Below are 18,657 nucleotides of genomic sequence, written 5' to 3' on the forward strand. Positions count from 1 at the left end.
CATCCTCTATTTTGAACAAAAGCAGCTCCTTTGCTGACCTTGAATACCTGTTCTGGAAACGAGAACTTTGACTCCCCTTTTTTAACCATGGTAGGTTTTTTAATAAGCACCCACTCTCCAACCATCACGTCCTCACCATTCAAACGGCATTTCCTGTCAAAACTCTCTTTCATAAGTAACTGCTTGGCATGCACTCTATGACAAACGTCCTCGAAATTGACTCTAGATTTGGTCGACCTGTCCTTTAACAAGGTTGGACACAACGTTGTGTTGGCCTCCCTACCCCTCAACAAAGTAAAAGGTGGTATCCCAGTTGTGCAGTGAGGCGATGTGTTATAACTCCAAAACCTTTTGAACCATGAATTCCCTTACATCCAACCCTGAAGCTAGGGCAGTTTGGATGCCTTCTTTCACTACTTTATTACCTCGTTCAACTAATCCGTTCGAAGTGGGAGAATATAGGGCCACTTTAAGGTGTTTTATGTCTAGCTTGTTGAGGAATTTACACATTCTATCAGAAACAAAATTTGTGCCGTTATCAGTTACGATAGTCTTGGGAGAACCTTCTAACGAAAATATTTTTCTTAAAAATGAAATTGTAGATTCAGTATCAGGGGACCGAACAAAACAGTGGTACATCCATTTAGAAAAATAATCGACTGCTAGTATAACATATTTCTTTTCATGGTCTAAGCTAGAATAAGGGTCAGAAAAATCCAATCCTATTTTTTCCCATGGGCCTTTCGGAAATTCTGTAGGATGCAAAGGTGTTTTAAGTGTCCGCCAATGCTTGTCCGACAGAAGACATTCTGGGCAACTATCAATGACACTCTGGACTTGTGAGTCCAAAGAAGGCCACCAATAGTGAAGCTTAATTTTCATTATAGTCTTAGTGGACCCTAGGTGTCCAATATGTGCCTTGTTGATGATTAAAGGCCGCACCCCTGCCGGTGGAACAAACGTATCCCCCCTACGAACAATACCATTCTCCACGGATAGTTCGTTTGATACTTGTGCGAAAACGCGCAAATCACCATTCAGACACCTAGATTCAGGCCAAACATGAGTTGAGTACTCGATCACCTTTTTCAAAATTCCATCCTTCTCACAAGCTGCTTTCCAATCATTCTCGGTTAATACAGAATCATATTCATGAACTGCGTCAATTACCGCCACACATTCAATATCCTCCAATGCAAAATCCTCCTCATCGTCCTTGTCCATAAGTAACCTGGACAAACAATCCACCCTGAAATTCCTCCCACCTTGTATGTATTTAACCACAAAGTTATACTCTTGTAGCTTAGGTGCCAGTCTCATCAATCTTGCAGACATATTAGTAGAGTTAACTTTGTTGAAAATATATACCAAAGGTTTATGGTCAGCTATTCATTCAAATTTGCGTCCCCAGATATACATTTTAAATTTCTGAACAGCCCATGCGCACGCTAAAGCTTCACGCTCGATCGTGCTGTATTGCTGTTTGAAATGTTTAAGAGCTCTTGAAGCGAATGCCACAGTGAGCTCACGTCCATCCACCCTTTGGCTGAGAACCGCACCAAGACCAAGCATGCTTGCATCTACAGTAATCATGGACATACAGTCATCCCTAAACGCATGAAGTGCTTGAGCTGAAACAATTAATTTTTTTACATTCTTAAAAGCAATTTCCAAATCCTCGGACCATACAAAATTCTGACCGTTTCTAAGTAACACCCTCAGAGGTTCCACGGCTTGAGCGTAACACGGCACAAATCTCGCATAATATTCCGCTAAGCCGAGAAAGGAGCGTAAGGTGTCTTTATCCTTAGGTGCTTTAGCATCTTCAATAGCTCTTATCACAGAATATTTAGGCTTAATCCCTTGACTAGAGACATTATGACCTAGATATTCCAGTTCTTGCACTGCAAATTTACATTTGTCAGGTCTCAGTCATTTCCTTAGATTTTAAGATTGTTAGAACTCGTTTGAGTATATCATCGTGTTCCTTAAATGACTTAGCAAAAATTAGAATATCATCCAAATACGCTTGGACCCCCTTAACGTCATGAAACAGCGTATTCATCAATTTTTGAAAAACACTACCGGCTGACGCCAACCCAAAAGGAAGACGGTGGAACTTGTACGCTCCAAAAGGGGTGACGAATGTAGTCAACTCCTGAGACTCTTTGGAAAGGGACACTTGGTGATATGCTGATCTCAGATCAATTAAAGAGAACCACTTAGCCCCTCCTATATTTGCTAGAAGTTCATGGATTCTTGGCAGTGGGTGGCAATCCACCAAAATATTTTTATTAAGAGACCGCAAAGTCTGGCCTCGCCAGACTTTTTCCGCGCGACTACGATGGGAGCCACCCACTGTGACGAATCTGTGGCTTCGATTATACCTTGTTTGCTTAAGTTTTTTAAAGTAAGCTTGAGTTCTTCCCTTACACTCATAGGGATCGAGCGTACTTTATGTGAAACGGGCTGTGCATCCGGAACTAATTTGATACGGTGTTCCACACCTTTAACTCTACCTACTTTGTCACTAAACACAGGTTTAAATTCAGCAATTATTTCATCAACCATTTTTACATTGGTAACAGAATCAGCACAATCGACATTGCAAACAGGTAGATCCCCACTTTTATCGGGCTCTCGTCCCCTGGAACTAAATTTAGACCCATACGTGCTAAGTCCTTCCAACCAATAATGTTTTTCCCTTTTTCTGCTACGTAAATTTTTGTTGAAGTCTCTCTACCAAGACAATGTACAACCCCAAGAAAATATCCTATCATATTAATGTCTTTCTCGCCAAAGGCTTTTGGATATACATCTGAATGCAGTAATTGTTTATCCTTCCACAAATCGTAGAATGTGGAATCCCGAAGAATAGTAATCGGCAAGCTGGAATCTGCCATGACCTGTAAATTGATGTTGTCAATGATTGCTTGACACAGAGGACCTTTTATTGATATAGCGTCCCCTTCACAGTCTAAAGTGACTACAATATTGTTTAGAGAGTCAGAACAAGATTCCACCTCGGTCTCAATGTATCGAACGATGACTGCCTTCCTAGCGTTTCTGCATACTCCGTGAAAATGACCAATTTTTTTTACAAATAACACAGCGTTTGTTTAGAGCTGGGCAAGCAGGGTGATTCCCAATATGATTCTTTGAGCCACATCTGTAGCAGAAAAGAGGTTGTTTCTTTTGAGGAAACCTGGGTGACCTACTTTGCTCCAATTTCATTTAAATTTGAAGTGAAATAAAAAAAATTACATTTTGTTAAAAAATAACCTGTAACCACATAGCTATAGAAGTAACACTGAAAAAGAATAATATTGTGTAGTTATACACTTGCAACAATAACCATATTAAATGTAAAGTTACAGTAAGTAGCCAGGTACACACTAAAATGATAATGTAAATTTGAATAAAACAAGATGACGTGCGTATCGTCGTGACCTATGGCTGACAACACGCGTATAAAATTGACCAAGACGTGCGTGTCGTCGAGTAATGTGGTTTGCGCATGTATTAGAAATTGACGAGCGTCGTAGGGTAGATAAACTGACTTTACGGAGTTAAATCCAAAGAGAGGCTAAATGCTGCATAGTCAATTAGGTTACACGTACGCGAGCCCAATCCAAGATGGCGTCGCGTACTGTAACATGATGACGTCCGCAGTAGGGGTGTGACACGCTTTGGCTCCGATGAAAACTTAACGCTACCAAATGCGAAGTATGCGCTTGCTACCACAGGCAAATCCAGAAGCTCCGATGACCAACTGGCACACGTACCTTATAGGAGAGGACCTACTTGCAGGTAAAATTCTTTCAAATTGAATCTTCGCTTTTCCGCGATCAACTCCAAAGTTGGTGCGAGGAGTGGGCGTGGGCATGCAGGTGGAGGACTCCCAGTCGTCGCCAGATGAAACAGGATTGGATTCATACAAGTAGACGTTATAGGTTGAAGTAGAAGTGGTTTATTCACAATCCATCCACCCGTTACACGGAGCGTCCAGCCATACAGCCGTCCGGATCATCATAACAGTATTCCCCAAACCCTGCGGCGGCGGCGCTCCATACTAGAGCTCAGAGGGCATTCAAAGGTATACACATAGTCGATAGCATTGGTAGAACCAATATCACGCGCTGGTCGCGAGAGGGACGCCACCAGCGCGTGAGATAGTCCGACCATCACAAGCTCCGTCGCTTATCAGGCGTTGTCCAGTGGCACCAGCTGTTCTGACAACTATTGCGGAATGAGGGGCCCCCTCACATAGTCAGGATAGTTACGAGCGAAGGGAAGCCACGGACGGAGCTCAGGAGTCCGCTTCCCCTCACATCGATGCCAAGCCACGCCCCCCTTGACGCTTTGAGCTCTTTGTGATCTTTCTGATCCCGAACAGACGTCGGCTCGAGCAAGGCCAATTTCGTGTTATGAGATTACAAAAGCACAACAATAAGTTTGTCAAGTCAGCTTTCACAGTGTGCAAATTTAGGAGTTGGTCAGGGAAAAGTGACAAGATACTTCCTCAAAAGACAACGTACCAGATTGGTTTTCGTTTGCACCCCGGTATGTTATAGCACGATTGACAATTGCTTAATTGGCCTTGGTAACAGCGAAGTGTTGTAATACTTTTACTTAGTTATGTGGTAAATTGAGAGTGTACAAGAATAATAAAGAATTTAAAATCATCAGTTTACTTGCTTTCTACCGATGGGATACCTCGACTTGGGATGCCTGATTCCATTCCTGCCCACATCGTATATCTGTTGTTTGGTATCACCTTAGGTAGACTAGTAAGGTTGAGGGACCGTGTCTGTTTTTCCCCAAACTACCAAGAAACTGGTTATCCACTAGAAATAAAGTGTGCTAACCAGTTATGTCGATTTTAGCCACAGGATGGCGCCAACACTCCATAAATCTTTACGGCGCTTTTATGCCTTACATGAGTTGTGCGATAGAAACTGTGATCCATTCAGGAGTTTGGATTCCATAGTTGTTATGGTCTGGCTTGACTGCGCCGGTTTCGCTAGACAATTATGTGAGAATCACTAGAGAGGACCTTTGGCTTCGCCGACATGTTAGGAGTCAGGAGAACATGTTTTGATTGGGCAGAAGGTGTGTGCTTCCACGAAAATAAAATCCTTGCCCTCCATGCAGTTGTGATAATTGCCGTTATCCAGCTGCCTGAGCTTGAAATTTCCGAAGTGCACACACGACATTGCAATGCTATTAATTTGTCTTCGATAATTAGGTAATGTATGATGTTTGTCCCTGGCTGCAGCATAGATTGGGGGAGTGCAAAAAACCTTCACGATTTGTTTGGTCTGGCTTAACATTGCAACTACTACCCGTCCTTAACCTCCACCAGTGGTATTCTACAGTTCGTTGCTTCCACACAAATACATATCTATTCCCATGCGGTTTATTTGTGATGCTTCTCATTACCATACAACATTCCTTTAATGCCAAGTCTATTGGAATTGCCAATGCTTGTTAAATGTAGCAATCTTACTCGTTTTGAGAGCAAATACAGATGTGCCAGTAATGGGCTTCATTGATGTAAGTGATTGACTCAAAAGGGTAAGTTGCCGTGCTCTTACTCCATAATCTCGGCACACTGCTGCCTGTTTAAAGTTGGTGCTTTAGCGCAGAGCGGAGGCTACAAAACAAATATTTTATGTTAAATTGGGGATTGGAGCTTGATAGTGGTGTTGGGCCGCTGATGAGCAATTGCACTTAATAATTAAAGACGTTTCATTCAAGCCATTTCAGCAAATAACGTTCATTCACACATTTACAACCAACGTGTTTTATCCAGTGGTTGAAGTGGGAGAGATCTGCAGGGCACGGCGTGCCCCTACTTTTTTAATGTATTGCATTCTGTCCCCCTACTTTTTTATTTATCTAAATTCGTCCCAGGATGCCAGAAACAGCCAAGGCCTATCGATAAGGCTTGGCCGTTCGGCGACGGGCGGTGTGAGCAGAGAAGAAAAATTACTCTCTTCCTTCTTGTCCAGAGAAGACAAGAACAGTGCCCACTTCTCTTGATCTGCTGCTGGCAGGTGCCCCCCCCCCCCCCTTCATTCTTTCTTCCTCCTATTTCCTCTCTTTCTGTCTGTCTCGCTCCTCCTCACTTGCTGAAAACCGTGACTTCAACAAACTGGTTTTACCCTCTCTTTCCTCTACTTTCCTTCATTCGTTCCCTGTGAAATGGATCCAAAAAAGAAAGAAGCACCTTTTCTTGAAATGTCGTCTTTTTCTGACATTTTTCTCTTCCAAAGTGCAGGCTCGGGACGGAGATAAGGGAAAAAAGGTCAAAAAGACGAAAAATAAATAAATAACCTTCTAAAGTAAGACAGTTGTCACAAAGAGGCCAGATTGGTTTTATTCACACCCAAATGCAAGGGCAACTTTACAGAGTTTGCGAGTAAAGTGCTACTTTTATTTTTTCGTCTTTCTTTGACAGCATTGTTTTCCCCTGGTGGGGAAGTGTGCCATTCCTGGAGTTACTGCAATGCCAGGTTGATGTGTGGTGTGCACAGAGCAAGTTCTTGTTCCATCACCCTGTTCTAAAAATCAATTTAATATATGATCCCCAGATAGACGACGTATCGGATATTAAATTGATAAAACCAGATTTTCTTTTTCTTCTTTTGTCAGGAACTTGTGTCTGGTTCAGATACATACAGTTGACGCCTTCCACAAAGACCTATTTGTCCATAAGTAACAAACTTGACAACAAGTGCCTAAGCTATCCCTTTGGCCTTTTACCTTGCTTGAAAAGAATTACATAATCATCGAGCCCTTGTGTGGTGCACATCAAGGATGGCCTTATCAGTCGCCGCGACCTCCACCCTCTCTCCCTCTGTATCTGGGGGCAGGGGCCTGCCCAGAAACACTGAATGTGCCATCAGTCTTTGGTAAGCCCGCGAAAACAGCTACCTATGATGGCCCTGCATTGATTTACACCTCAACTAGTGACGCTAACTGCATAACCCCCCCACTGTGAACAACACAAAGGTCACATCAGGATGCATTGGTGGCCTTGCCTTTGACCTCATCTGCTCTTTACTTTCGGGCTCACCCAGCCTGACAAGACGCCACCAGGAATAGAAGAAGAGGGCTTCAGTGTGGAGTTCCTGGCTGACTTTGCCCATCCGCTTTCCACCCTGCTAGACCCGGAAAATAGGAGAAAAGGAGGCTACAATCGAAGATGCCCTCCACTGGCCTATGTATTCAGGGCTGATCCAGCCCCAGCAGCCTCTCTTGGAAATTGTTTTTCGTACCTGCCCAGAAGTCCCAACCCCTCTTTTACAGCTTTGCTCTTTTCTCAGCTCCGAGGTCTGCAAGGGCAGCCTACTCTGCCAGGATCTGAACTCTGCGCTCTATAAAAACATACAGCAAGTAAGTTGGGAAACACAAGAAACCGGAGCGCTTTTTTAATAACTGTGGGAAACGTTTAATGTTATCCTTACCAGCTGTTTCCCTTATTTTAGTTTATAAAATATGTACCGAAGCTCTGTGTTCAGGGATGTGGTCTCTTTAAACCATTCTGCTTACTTTTTATAAGGATATAAGCAATGGGCATTGAAACGGGTCCCTTTCTGGGACCTGTAGTAATATCCTCAACTTTTCCGCAAAAATGCTCATTGATTTCTGAATGGGTGTAGAAGCATTAATGTAACACTGTCGTTCATGCTTACATTTCACATGCTTCACTTAATCTTGCATTCCCTATCCGCGTTTGCTTTTTCCAGGATGTTGTTACTTTTTTATCAGGCAGCATAATACTCTTGTCTAGTGCTTGATTTGAATTGTCGCATCCAGGTGTTTATAACAGGGTACAATTGAGTTGTAGCTGAAGCCAGTGCACGTTTCTCTCAGTCGGGCAGTATGGTATTCAGTGGGGTAGAGGATGTGTCACTATGGCCAGACCTGCAAAATTTGGAACTAGGGAACTAGGTTCAGCCTTCATGACCAGTCCAGCAGACCACTCTCCAGAGGGAGCACATTCTCATGCTAGACCTTAGAAGGCCGTGCAGAGTTATGAAGCAGCACACCCTAGAGCATCAGTGACTGTCAAGAAGTGACAGGACCCTTGAGACCAGTGAGCCTCAACCATTGGCACCTCCTTTGACCTTGTTTCAGCAGTAGTAGTGAAACTCACCAGGGATCGGGAATGCAGGATTTGTTTTTACACCAAACTAAGTTTTCAAACTTCAAGGTCTCTTTACATCATGCGCAAGCACTTTTAGCTTGTGCTGCCTGCTTTGGGGCACTGGAATTATGCAGCACTGGAGGACAAAATTGTTTTGCAGCATAATGCGGTACATTTTCTGATGTTTTATTATTTTGCAAATTTTACACAAAATACCCGTTTCTGCAAAGATTTTTCCTCAATAGTGCCAGTGTAACATACAAATACAGCAGTGAGAAAGGTGACCAGTCAACCTTTACAAAGGGCCCTCCACTTCACAGCAACACAAGTTACATCTGTTAGTAACTTTTGACCCGTTTGAACTACAAACAATTTTTTGATTCAAATCGTCAGGTTATGCATCAGATAATGTATTATATGGCAAATATGGCAGATCCATAATTATGTGGAAAATATTTTCAAAGTAGGATATATTGCCATTCATGTTTGAACTGCTCTTATGGCAGAAGGGAGGAGAAGTGCAGAAGACAGAAACTGCATGGCTCGGCGACAAATGGCTTGCGATTCCACTTTTAAGTGTATTTGGGACATTCTGTGATTGGAAATGTATCCGACTTTGTGAATGTATTTTAATGTCAATAACTCATTACATCTTAAATATACATGTGTATCCATTTGTCGAATTAAATGGGGTAATAAGCTGTAACTGATCAATGAAATGACAATCAAATACTTAAAATTGGGGTGTTTTGCTCTTTCTGGCCAAATCTCTGGCTCTGCCCACTGATCCAATCCTCGGGTTGTTCCCGCCCTCTGATTCTCCACCCTCAGTTCCCCTACTTTTTTTCCCCACTTCAACCACAGGGTTTATCAACACCATTTGAATTAAATGATCTGGAATAAAAACGATCAGGGCTTTGTACATTCATCATTGCCTTATGATTAACAGATCAAATGAAGTGCTGAAGTTAGGAGTTTGGGTTCTAGTTCTAGTGGTGGATCGAAGATGCGCCCCTTCTTAAAGTGCCTGTGCCCTGCTTACACTCGTGCATCCGCGGTGTAGGCAGTGGCTTGGGGCCTTTGTTCTGTCTTGCTGATCTCTTGTGGCTCTTGACATTGGTCTCTTCTTTTGATTGTCAATAATCCGTTAACCATTATCCTTGATATAAGGATGATCTATTTTAGAAGGTTAAATGCCATGAAGTGTGTGTGGGTGCGGGGAAGAGGGCGAGTTTGAAAATGTTTTCTGTTGTCTTCAAAGGCAATACATCGTGGCAGATGTTTGTGTCGTGCATGCCTGTTTCGCCTCTCCGGCATTTAGTTTCTTGTTGTGCTCAAGGTGACCAGCAGTATGTTGCTAATCTTTCTGGGAACATAAAGTACCGGGGGCTCCAATTTTAAAACCGTGTCAAGGCTTCTGTAGGACAGAAATAGTGCCGTGCCTATTGTGACTTCTGTTTTAGTGTCTGATTGTAGACGCAGATTCCAGTTTGTGATACTAATTTAAAAGGTTACATTTTAACGCAAACACATCTTGCTTCAGTAATGTACATGTCTGCAATCTTCCTTGCATGCATGTGCAGTATGTATGCACATGGGTCATTCGACAGCTTCGGAGTGCACCATGTGCTGGACGTGAGTGTGGGAGGGTCAGCCAGAGAGTGTCCCTCGCGCCTGGTCATAGCGCGCTTTTCCATCTGCGCATCTAAGCTAAGGGGATGCATGGAGTGCACCAGCCGGTGCTGCCATACCCTCAAGTGGCGCAGTTGGCCAGGGTGTGTACAGTCATTGCAGTGAAAAAGAAGATAGTCCGGGTCTTGTCTCTACACAGCCCAGAAAGAACCCATAGAGAGAAGGGGGGAAGCACCAGGGAGGGCAGGTATTGTGGCCGTGGTATGTCACCGTTTGTGGCTGCAGTTGAAACTTTGGAACTGGTAAGATTCCATTACAAATGCAGCAATCATAACCCACATCTTCAATCGCAGTACTTTGACCTGCGTATGGGATAGCATCAGTGTTAGGAACATCCACGCGTACAGAGGTGGCAAAGCACAACACATCTTGATGAATGCTGTCAAAGCCACCGATATTTTGTTCTTAGAACACCATGCCATCACATTTGACCCCCACCGGACACCTCGCCCTGCTCCTGAAAACGTGTGACTTACAAACTAGTTTAGCATGCCTCACCTCAGGCAGGACATACCCTTCACAAGCAAGCCCATAGTGTCAAAGAGGTCAGTCCTTCGTGCTCGTAATGATCAATCTTGTGTTCTTACTTGCAGATGGGCTGGATCCAAAGTCATATCATTTTAGGCGTGTTCTGCTAGCCATTAGAATATGTTCCGTAGATATAATATCCTACATAGAGAGTACTGTGTAAAATAGACCTCTATCTTGAAGGTGTCACGCCGAATTTTGGCCAGCGTTCTGCCAGTTTTACAGAGTACTGATTGCTTTATCATCACTCTTAAGCATTGGCACATGTTTAGTTGGTGCCCAAGTCTTGGGTAACAAAGCATCAGGTGAGTCTGTTTAGGATTGCCTTACTACAATACAACAATGTAGTGATGTGGAACATTGTAAGATTGTCTTTAAAAAATATTGAAATCACTGCTCAACGTTTGAGGGAGTAATTCGGTGTGCTCGGTTTGCTAGGCAGTGGTCCTGTAGGGCGTAATACGAAATGGCGTATGTAGTACGAGTGTACCATGTTTATTTTTCTTGCAATCTTCATTAGGTTCTATGAAAACCTTTTCAAATTCACAAAGATGCTAAATTGTATGCTTGCTTCACATCTATATGAGAGTCAGAACTACGTTGTCAATGTATACATTTTCTATTTTATGTAGAAAACCTGCGCAAAAGTAAACATACAGAGAAAGCCTGAGTCGGTTTTCCATTTTGGCTGGTTTGATTAGACTGAAAATTATTTCACAGTGCGATGAAAAATAGTTAAGGTGCAGAATAGGCTTTTTTGCTTTGTTTGGTGACCTACTGAGATGCTTATTTGTGGTATTTTAAAGATTATCTTTTATAGGTGTCACCTGAAAGTCCTATTTTATCTGTCTGTTGGCGAAAGACCTCTTGGAGACCATACCAAAATCTGACGGTGGACTTCGAGACATCCATGGCTTTGTCACTCTCATTTGCGTGCTTCTAGTGCGAAACCTGGCCTTCCTCTTCGTCCCTCAGCTGGACCATGTTTTCTTTATTATTATCGCGATTGGGTGGTTTTGTCTCCTTCCACTACTCACATGTAGGAAATTATTATTTTCATTAAGCACTCCATGAGAATGAAAGCGGTTTCTTGCTACCTCTAGCGTGCTGATTGCGCCTCTCCTGCAATAACCAACCCCTGCTGCTTCCCCTTCATGCTCTCTGTTGCTCCACAGCTCTTTGCAGTTCTTGAAATTAGTGTTTTGTTTTATATTTATTTTACATTTTGGAGGGCCTGACATCTGCCATTTGCTGCCGGGATCTCTACATATTTAAAAACGTTTTAAAGTTCCTCCGGTGATTCCTTGACTCCGCCCCGTTGATTCCTTCCCTTGCCCTCTCCCCTGTCCTCGCCCTCTGTCCTCCCCTCTGTTGCTCCCCCCACTCATCTTGGCCATTTTAACATCTATTTGTTTAATTTTATGTTTATTATAGACCCGTCACCGTCATTGGCGAAGAATAATTTCTGGTAAATTAAATTACTACTTTTAATTTGCAGTTTTAGTGGTGTATTTTGGTGAATAAAGAAATTAAAAGGTGCTGCGTCATTCTGGAGGTGTGCTTATGAATGTTGATGCATTCGAGGGCATTGGTCATCACGAATGTGCACACCAACAGAATGGTCTGGCCGGCTTGATCGCCTGCCTCGTTGCAGTTTTTTTCGTGCCAGTTCTGCATTGCAAAAATGATTTTCAAAGCCAATAAATAAGTGAACAAGTCCTCTTGGCTTTGTCAATGCTTGTTTTATTTTGTCTTAGATTTCAATTTCCAAGGGAGCTGTACATTTTGTTAACGCTGGATGGCACTGTTGCTCTTTTGTTAGATTTTTTTTTATTGTCGCTGCTGTGTCCTCGGCGTATTCTGACTCAAGAATGATGAAACTGCGTTGTTTTTCTTCTCTGTGAATTTGTTTAATAGTCACTCGTAGCTGGTTGACGTTTGTATTGTGTAAAATGCAGTAGATAATGCTTCACTGTTTCCCCGGCTGGTTTGATAGCTCCTTAAATACCGATGAGGCGTGCTGCCCAAGAAACACCATTTCTTTGGAAACATGGTTCAGTTATTTATTTTGGTAGTATATAAAGCATTAATTAGAATATAAATGCGACGGTGTGTACTAACAGCTCACTTTTCGAGTCAAAATGCCGGTTTTCTGGGTAGTTTCTGCTCTGTGGAACAATAAACATCTCACAGGCGCTGTTACTTGTGCAGTGGGCGGTGCGGGGCCTGTTTCACAAACAATTTGTGAATCTGCACCCGCATTTTTGCACCGTGTAATGAGTACAGATTTACTAAGTATTGGGATTTAAAAATTAGTTCTGCTGTAAAATCCATCATCGTTTCCAAGAGTACTACTGGCAAAGTTTTGTAAATTCCCAATTTTAGTTATGCAGCTGGTGTTCTGCATACAGTACTGTCAGTGGTCCACAGCCGTGCATGTGAAAGGGTATTAACGTTAATGAGATATCCCATTTAGTTATTTTTAATTCTCGATGAGCAACATATGTTTTTGCCCGTGAAGAAATCTCTTAGGGCATCACTGTCCTCATTTTTTGAATGTTTTTTAATCCAGTCCTACCTAGGAAGTGAATATAGTCGTTAACTGTTTCAAGTATTTTAGATTGCATAGAGGTTTGTGACTACCGAAAAACTTACGAAACTTTTCGTGTTCACAAACTGCACGGGACATGCTTGCCTCTGACGCCCTTGCAGATGGGAGAAAATGTAATCTTGCATAAAGTTGCACCATACTGGGATAATGTTACAAATGTATAAATTATCTTGAGTTTGAATTTACAACTGTAAATCAAACCATTTGCCTATGTAAATTGAATGTACAGGTGCAAGTGATTTGTGAATATATCGCCATGTAGATTCAGAGCAGTAGTTAGGCTGAACTTTGTGTCTATTTGGGCTATTGGTGAGTCTGCTATGTGAGCAGGACATCCGGTTGCGTTTTGAGTGAACCTGGCAGTGTCTGTTAAAACAGTAAAGACAGACAATTCAAGATTAGTATCAGATGAGAAAAATGATACTGGGTTCTAAATTAAAATGGGGCTACTTTGAAGAAGTACGGAATACCTGCTTGCGTGGCCCTTCCATGTAGCATTGACTAATGTCTATCCTACACACACTTTTGCTAAAACGCTGCATAAAACAGCAGCAAACGTGACACCCAGTTGAGGTAATACATCTGAGCTGCAAGGCCATGCAGTTGAGAGAGTGGAATATTAGTGTGCAGTGTAACTGGAAGTACTGCAGGTGCATGGATAGACTCTTGAACACATTTCAAGTGCCAATTGCCTTAAAATCAATAGTCTTTGCTTACCAAACTGCACCTCACTACATATGTCCATGTGCAATGAACATGCAAAAGCAAGGGCCAACGGCAGAGTCATCTAATATGGTATGCCACACCACATGTGCATCATCATACGAACTGTGCTGAAGTGTACTGCCAAGACACAGTAATAGCATAATCCGCAAAGAAGGCCATGTATTGCTAGTAAACGTTATACAAGTGCATTTACAATAAATACTGGCAGTGCTCGTTCCAAGCAAAAACAGCCAGGTGCTGACATTAACACGATCTAGACAGACGCTCTTACACTGCTAGTATGAATGTGCGAAACGGGCAGTTCTATCCCTACTGTGTCGTGGTGCATACTATCTGATTTCTACGCAGCCTTATGCTGTCTGTCCTTGACATGCGCGTCACAGCTCTCCTCAGCCAGGGCCTGTGACATTGGCCTAACCTACATCTCTGTACTTGGCCTTTCGGTTAGGGGCGTGTACTTATTTTCCTGTGTAACGTATCGAAATTCTCTTCAAAATGTTTAATCCTTTGTGAAGATGTAAAACTTTCAATTGCAGAAAAAATCTGTAAAAGTAGGTTTTGCTGAAAATAATAACCTTTCATTGGGAAAGTTCTGTTTGAAAGTGAAGAATCTCTTGTGTGTGATATTTATAAAATGTCACACCTTTCACAAGGTTTGCTTCTTATAGAAGTATGAAGGCAACATTTATATTTTACCCACAGGTGTCAATGCTTACAAGACATATTAAGCTGGAAAGAGATTCATTGCCTGCAACTTAGGCATCTGACTGCCATCCATAGTTTTAATTCTTTCACTGCTATTTAAGAGCAGACTGTTTTTAGAACTAGTGCCAGTACCTACCTTGGGAGAAACGCATGCATTTCAACCAGCCTAATACAGGCAGCCTTATGCATACTTCCACTTCTAGCCCTGAATGCAGATAGTAGTGAGTCTGGCGGGTACACCTGCAACACCATCCTAATGGAGACCGCCATATTTCCTTTCTCTGAAGGCCATGGACATACAGAATCTAAAGAACTGGAGCGTGGACCCCATTTGCAACCTAATACACACAGGCTGGCACATACTCGCACAGCTGGCCTGTGCCTACATATTGTAAACATACTTGTCTGGTACACCACGCCATCACTTCTTACAAAACTGATCGTGCTGAACAGAAGTAGGCCTTATAGAGACTTCGTTTTGCAACATTTTAGTGTCGGTACGGTAGCCTCACTTCAGCCTGCTGCATCTGCCTTGTATATTGTTGCCTGGTGTCTTCGACCACAGCATGGAAGATGAGGCACCTTCACCCAGGCCTGGGTTTTTTATACAGTTCTTGCAGCCTGGGTTTTGTGGTTCTGTTTACCGTCCATTACCTGCCTGAACCCCTAAGTCCTTTATTGAAAGGCAAAAGGTAGCCCTTGTTGGCTGCGCTTCTGTCGTGCGGAGGGAATCAGTACCCGTGTTTCCTAGTGTGTGTATGATAGTAGTAGAGGTATTCGATCTGCCCTGTTGAATGGAGGCATGCCAACGTTTTCATGACAGCCTGCCACTCGTGTGCACGTATTGCACCGTTCACCACACACATTACGTCACTCATCGTTCTTCGTTCGTGCCTTACGAAGACCCCCATGTAATCATCTTAGAAATGCTGGTGCGGTTTAGAAAACACGTTGAATGAATGATTGCAGAATGTACAAAGGCCGCAGGTAACGGCAGGCTTTTCTCGAGCTAGTCCAATAGGAGAGGTGGCAGGCACGTTAGAGGAAGATAGAAGAGAAGTTTTTGCATTAAGTTTCGACATTCTGTTGCAAAATTGACATCTTGTCAAGTGCTGGGCCTGTGGACTTTTTATCATCCATATTAGTGATATTTGTATGGTTTGTTTCTTAAGATGTGTATTTGTTATTCCTGCGCGCTTTTGTAAACCGTTATTTTTGAAAAACGTTTATTTCGTCTTCAAAAAATGATGTATTGTGTTTTCCACTGTTAATAGTGCTTGGGAATTACTTTTATACGTGTTGTGCTATTTTCCAAACATCCACCAGGGGAGCGCAGTTGAGCCGTTTTGGCACGAAATGCTGCAGTGACGTCAGGTGGTTCTGATTCGCTGACCATATCACCTGATATCCTGTAACCGTGACTACGGGTTTCTTTCCTCCACCCTCCCCCTTCCTTTTCACCCCGCCCTGCCATGGCCTCATTCTGTGAGACAAAGGGAGGGGAGAGGTGGGGCCAGGAAAAGAGCTTTAACGAAAACAAACCCCATGAAGGGAAAAAACACATAGCCGACACCGTGCAGCTGGCCCATCTGTCCTTCCGTGGATTGCTTATTGTGTTAAACCTTTCCCTCGCCCCCTCTCATCCCTCCCCAGGGAAGCCGCTGCCTTCCAGCAGCCTGGAAATAGCGCCTTTCGTGTGGGCAGCCCTGATTGCGTTTCAAGGAGAGTGCGGCATGCGTATGCATTTTTGTTGTTGTCTTTTGCGCAGTACTAAGCAGCAGTCGGCTATGTACCTTTTATTTTTGCAAAACTCTTTTTTTGTTTTCAAGTCCCTTATAAGCACAAATATGTGCCTCATCGTCTCGTGTGCTGCAGTGCACCCCCGCCCCCTGTTTTTCCTTATCGCACGTACCACGCCCTGAGCACGCACTATACCGCAGCTTTACAAATGGGGAATTATGTGTATGAATAACGATGATCGAGCTTTGTGGACCCTCGGCAGCGGATGTGATATGTGATCACATCTTTTATATCATGGTTGCATACATGCCAACAACAGACACCCGAGCCAGGAGGGAGACGACCGATTTTTAAAGCCAAACATGTCTGTATTTTGGTGTCTACCTCCTCCGATTGCTTCTGCTTCGATAAAAGTCAATAAAGAAAATTCATTCTCTCGATTGTGTTTTTTTTTCCTCTTCTAAAATATTGGCATGTATGTGGTTTCATTCCTTGCTCGTTCAGTGTTTCAATCACTCACATTGACATGGCCGAACAGGAGGTGATTAGATACACGTCGTTTCCTTTGAGGTTCACATTACAGCGGCAGCTGCTGCTAATGCAACACAGTGAAATGACTAAAGTCACTTACATCCTTTGCTTACATTAGGCGTCAGTGTGCGCTGGTTTCTTTGTTTTATGTTAATTGAATGGGTTTTTTCCTGTGCACGTGCAGTTTCAGAGAGGTTTTTTCCCTCGCATTTTGTTTGTTTCAACGATTGTGCGCAAGGGAGAAACATAGTAACAGCTTCTTTATTTTACCTCTTGTATATCACTGATTTGTGCATCAGTACATGTGTTTAATAAACTCCTCTCTGAAATAATCTATTCTGTGCCATCCTACTGGGCGCCACTCTACTGTGCACCACTCTACACTCCGCCACTCCTCTTTGCGCCACTCCTCTAAACCACTACACTTTAAACCACTACACTCTAAACCACTGCACACTACACCAACTACTTTTCACTGCTGCACTTTACGCCACTATACTCTACAAGTCTATTCTCTGCCACTGCATGCTATGTCATTCTACACCATTGTGCACTACGTCACTGCACTCTACGCCACTATTCTACTCTGCACCACTGTTCTCTGCGTCACAGCTCTTTGCACCACTCTACTCTGCAAAACTCAATTCTACGCCACGTCACCTATTGCCACTGCACTCAGTGCCGCTCTACTGCACTCTATGCCATTGCACCATACGCCACTCCACCACTGCTCTGTGCCACTGCTCTTAATTCCACTCTTTTCGGCATCACTCTACTCAATGCCACTTCACTCTACTCTGCACCACTCCACTCTGTATCACTATACTTTGCCACTTTACTCTGCAACGCCGCTCTCACCGCCAATCCACTCTAAGCCACTCTAATCTACTGTGCACCCCCGTACTCTACACCACTTCACTCTAGTCTGAAACCATCTACCCTATGCTACTGCAGTGTATGCCACTCTATTCTACACCGCTGCACTCTGCCACTGGACTCTACACAAATGCTCTCTACACCACTTTACTCAAAACCAATGCACTCTGTGCCCCTGCACTCCATGCCAATCTACCCTGCACCACTCTATGCCACTGCATTCTACATCAATGCAATCCATGCCACTGTACTCTACACCACTGCTCTCTACTTCTCTCTACTCTGAAGCACTGCACACGGTCACTGAACTCTGCCACTTTATACCACTGTGCACTACTCTGCACCACTCTACGCCACCCTGCGCCACCCTGCTGCACTCTATGCCATTTGAATCTACTGGCACTCCTGCACTCTTACACTGCATTCTACACCACTTCACTTTATGCCTCTCCACTCTACTCTGCCAGTGCACTCTACCCCACTCTACTACAAACCACTGCAATCTTCGCCACTGCATTCTACACCGCTCCAATCTAGGCCTCTCCACTCTGCATCACTTCACGCCACTCCACTCTACAAAATTGCACTCTACTCAAAGAATCTACTTTACACCACGGCACTCTACACACCTCTTCTCCACTCTGCTCTACTCCACGCCACCGCAATCAATGCTGTGCCACTCAACTCTACAGCACTTCACTCTATGCAACTCCAGTCTACGTCACTGCACTCTACCCTGCACTACTCTGCTCCACCTTGCACTACTCTGTTCTACCCGGCAGTACTCTGCGCCTCTGCACTGCTCTACGGTATGCTACTCTACACCACTTTACTCAAGAGCAAAGCACTCCACACCAATCTACTCTGTACCACTGTACTTTACACCACTTCATGCTTGGCCACTCTACTCCACTCCACAATACTCCACTCTATGATGCTGTACTCCATTAAACTCTTCTCCACTGAAACTCTACTCTATACCACTGCACCCTCATCCACTCTGCCATTCCATGATGCTCTAGGCAACTCCTTCTATGCCACTCCATGCCACTTTACTTCACTCTATTCTATGACTCACCACTCCACTCTGACA

The 18,657-nt window shown here is 43.5% G+C and overlaps 1 protein-coding gene and 1 non-coding gene across 2 annotated transcripts in view; one reads left to right on the forward strand and one right to left on the reverse strand.

Moving 5' to 3' along the window:
* Nucleotides 1–18,657, forward strand: part of DIAPH1 (diaphanous related formin 1) — an 867,093-nt gene that overhangs the window by 565,227 nt on the left and 283,209 nt on the right. The window lies entirely within an intron of this gene.
* Nucleotides 6,482–6,665, reverse strand: LOC146810709 (U2 spliceosomal RNA). The gene has a single exon (XR_014967174.1). It is a non-coding gene; the product is annotated as a U2 spliceosomal RNA (small nuclear RNA).

Source organism: Triturus cristatus, chromosome 7 (genome assembly GCF_964204655.1).
Source record: "Triturus cristatus chromosome 7, aTriCri1.1, whole genome shotgun sequence".
NCBI lineage: Eukaryota > Metazoa > Chordata > Amphibia > Caudata > Salamandridae > Triturus > Triturus cristatus.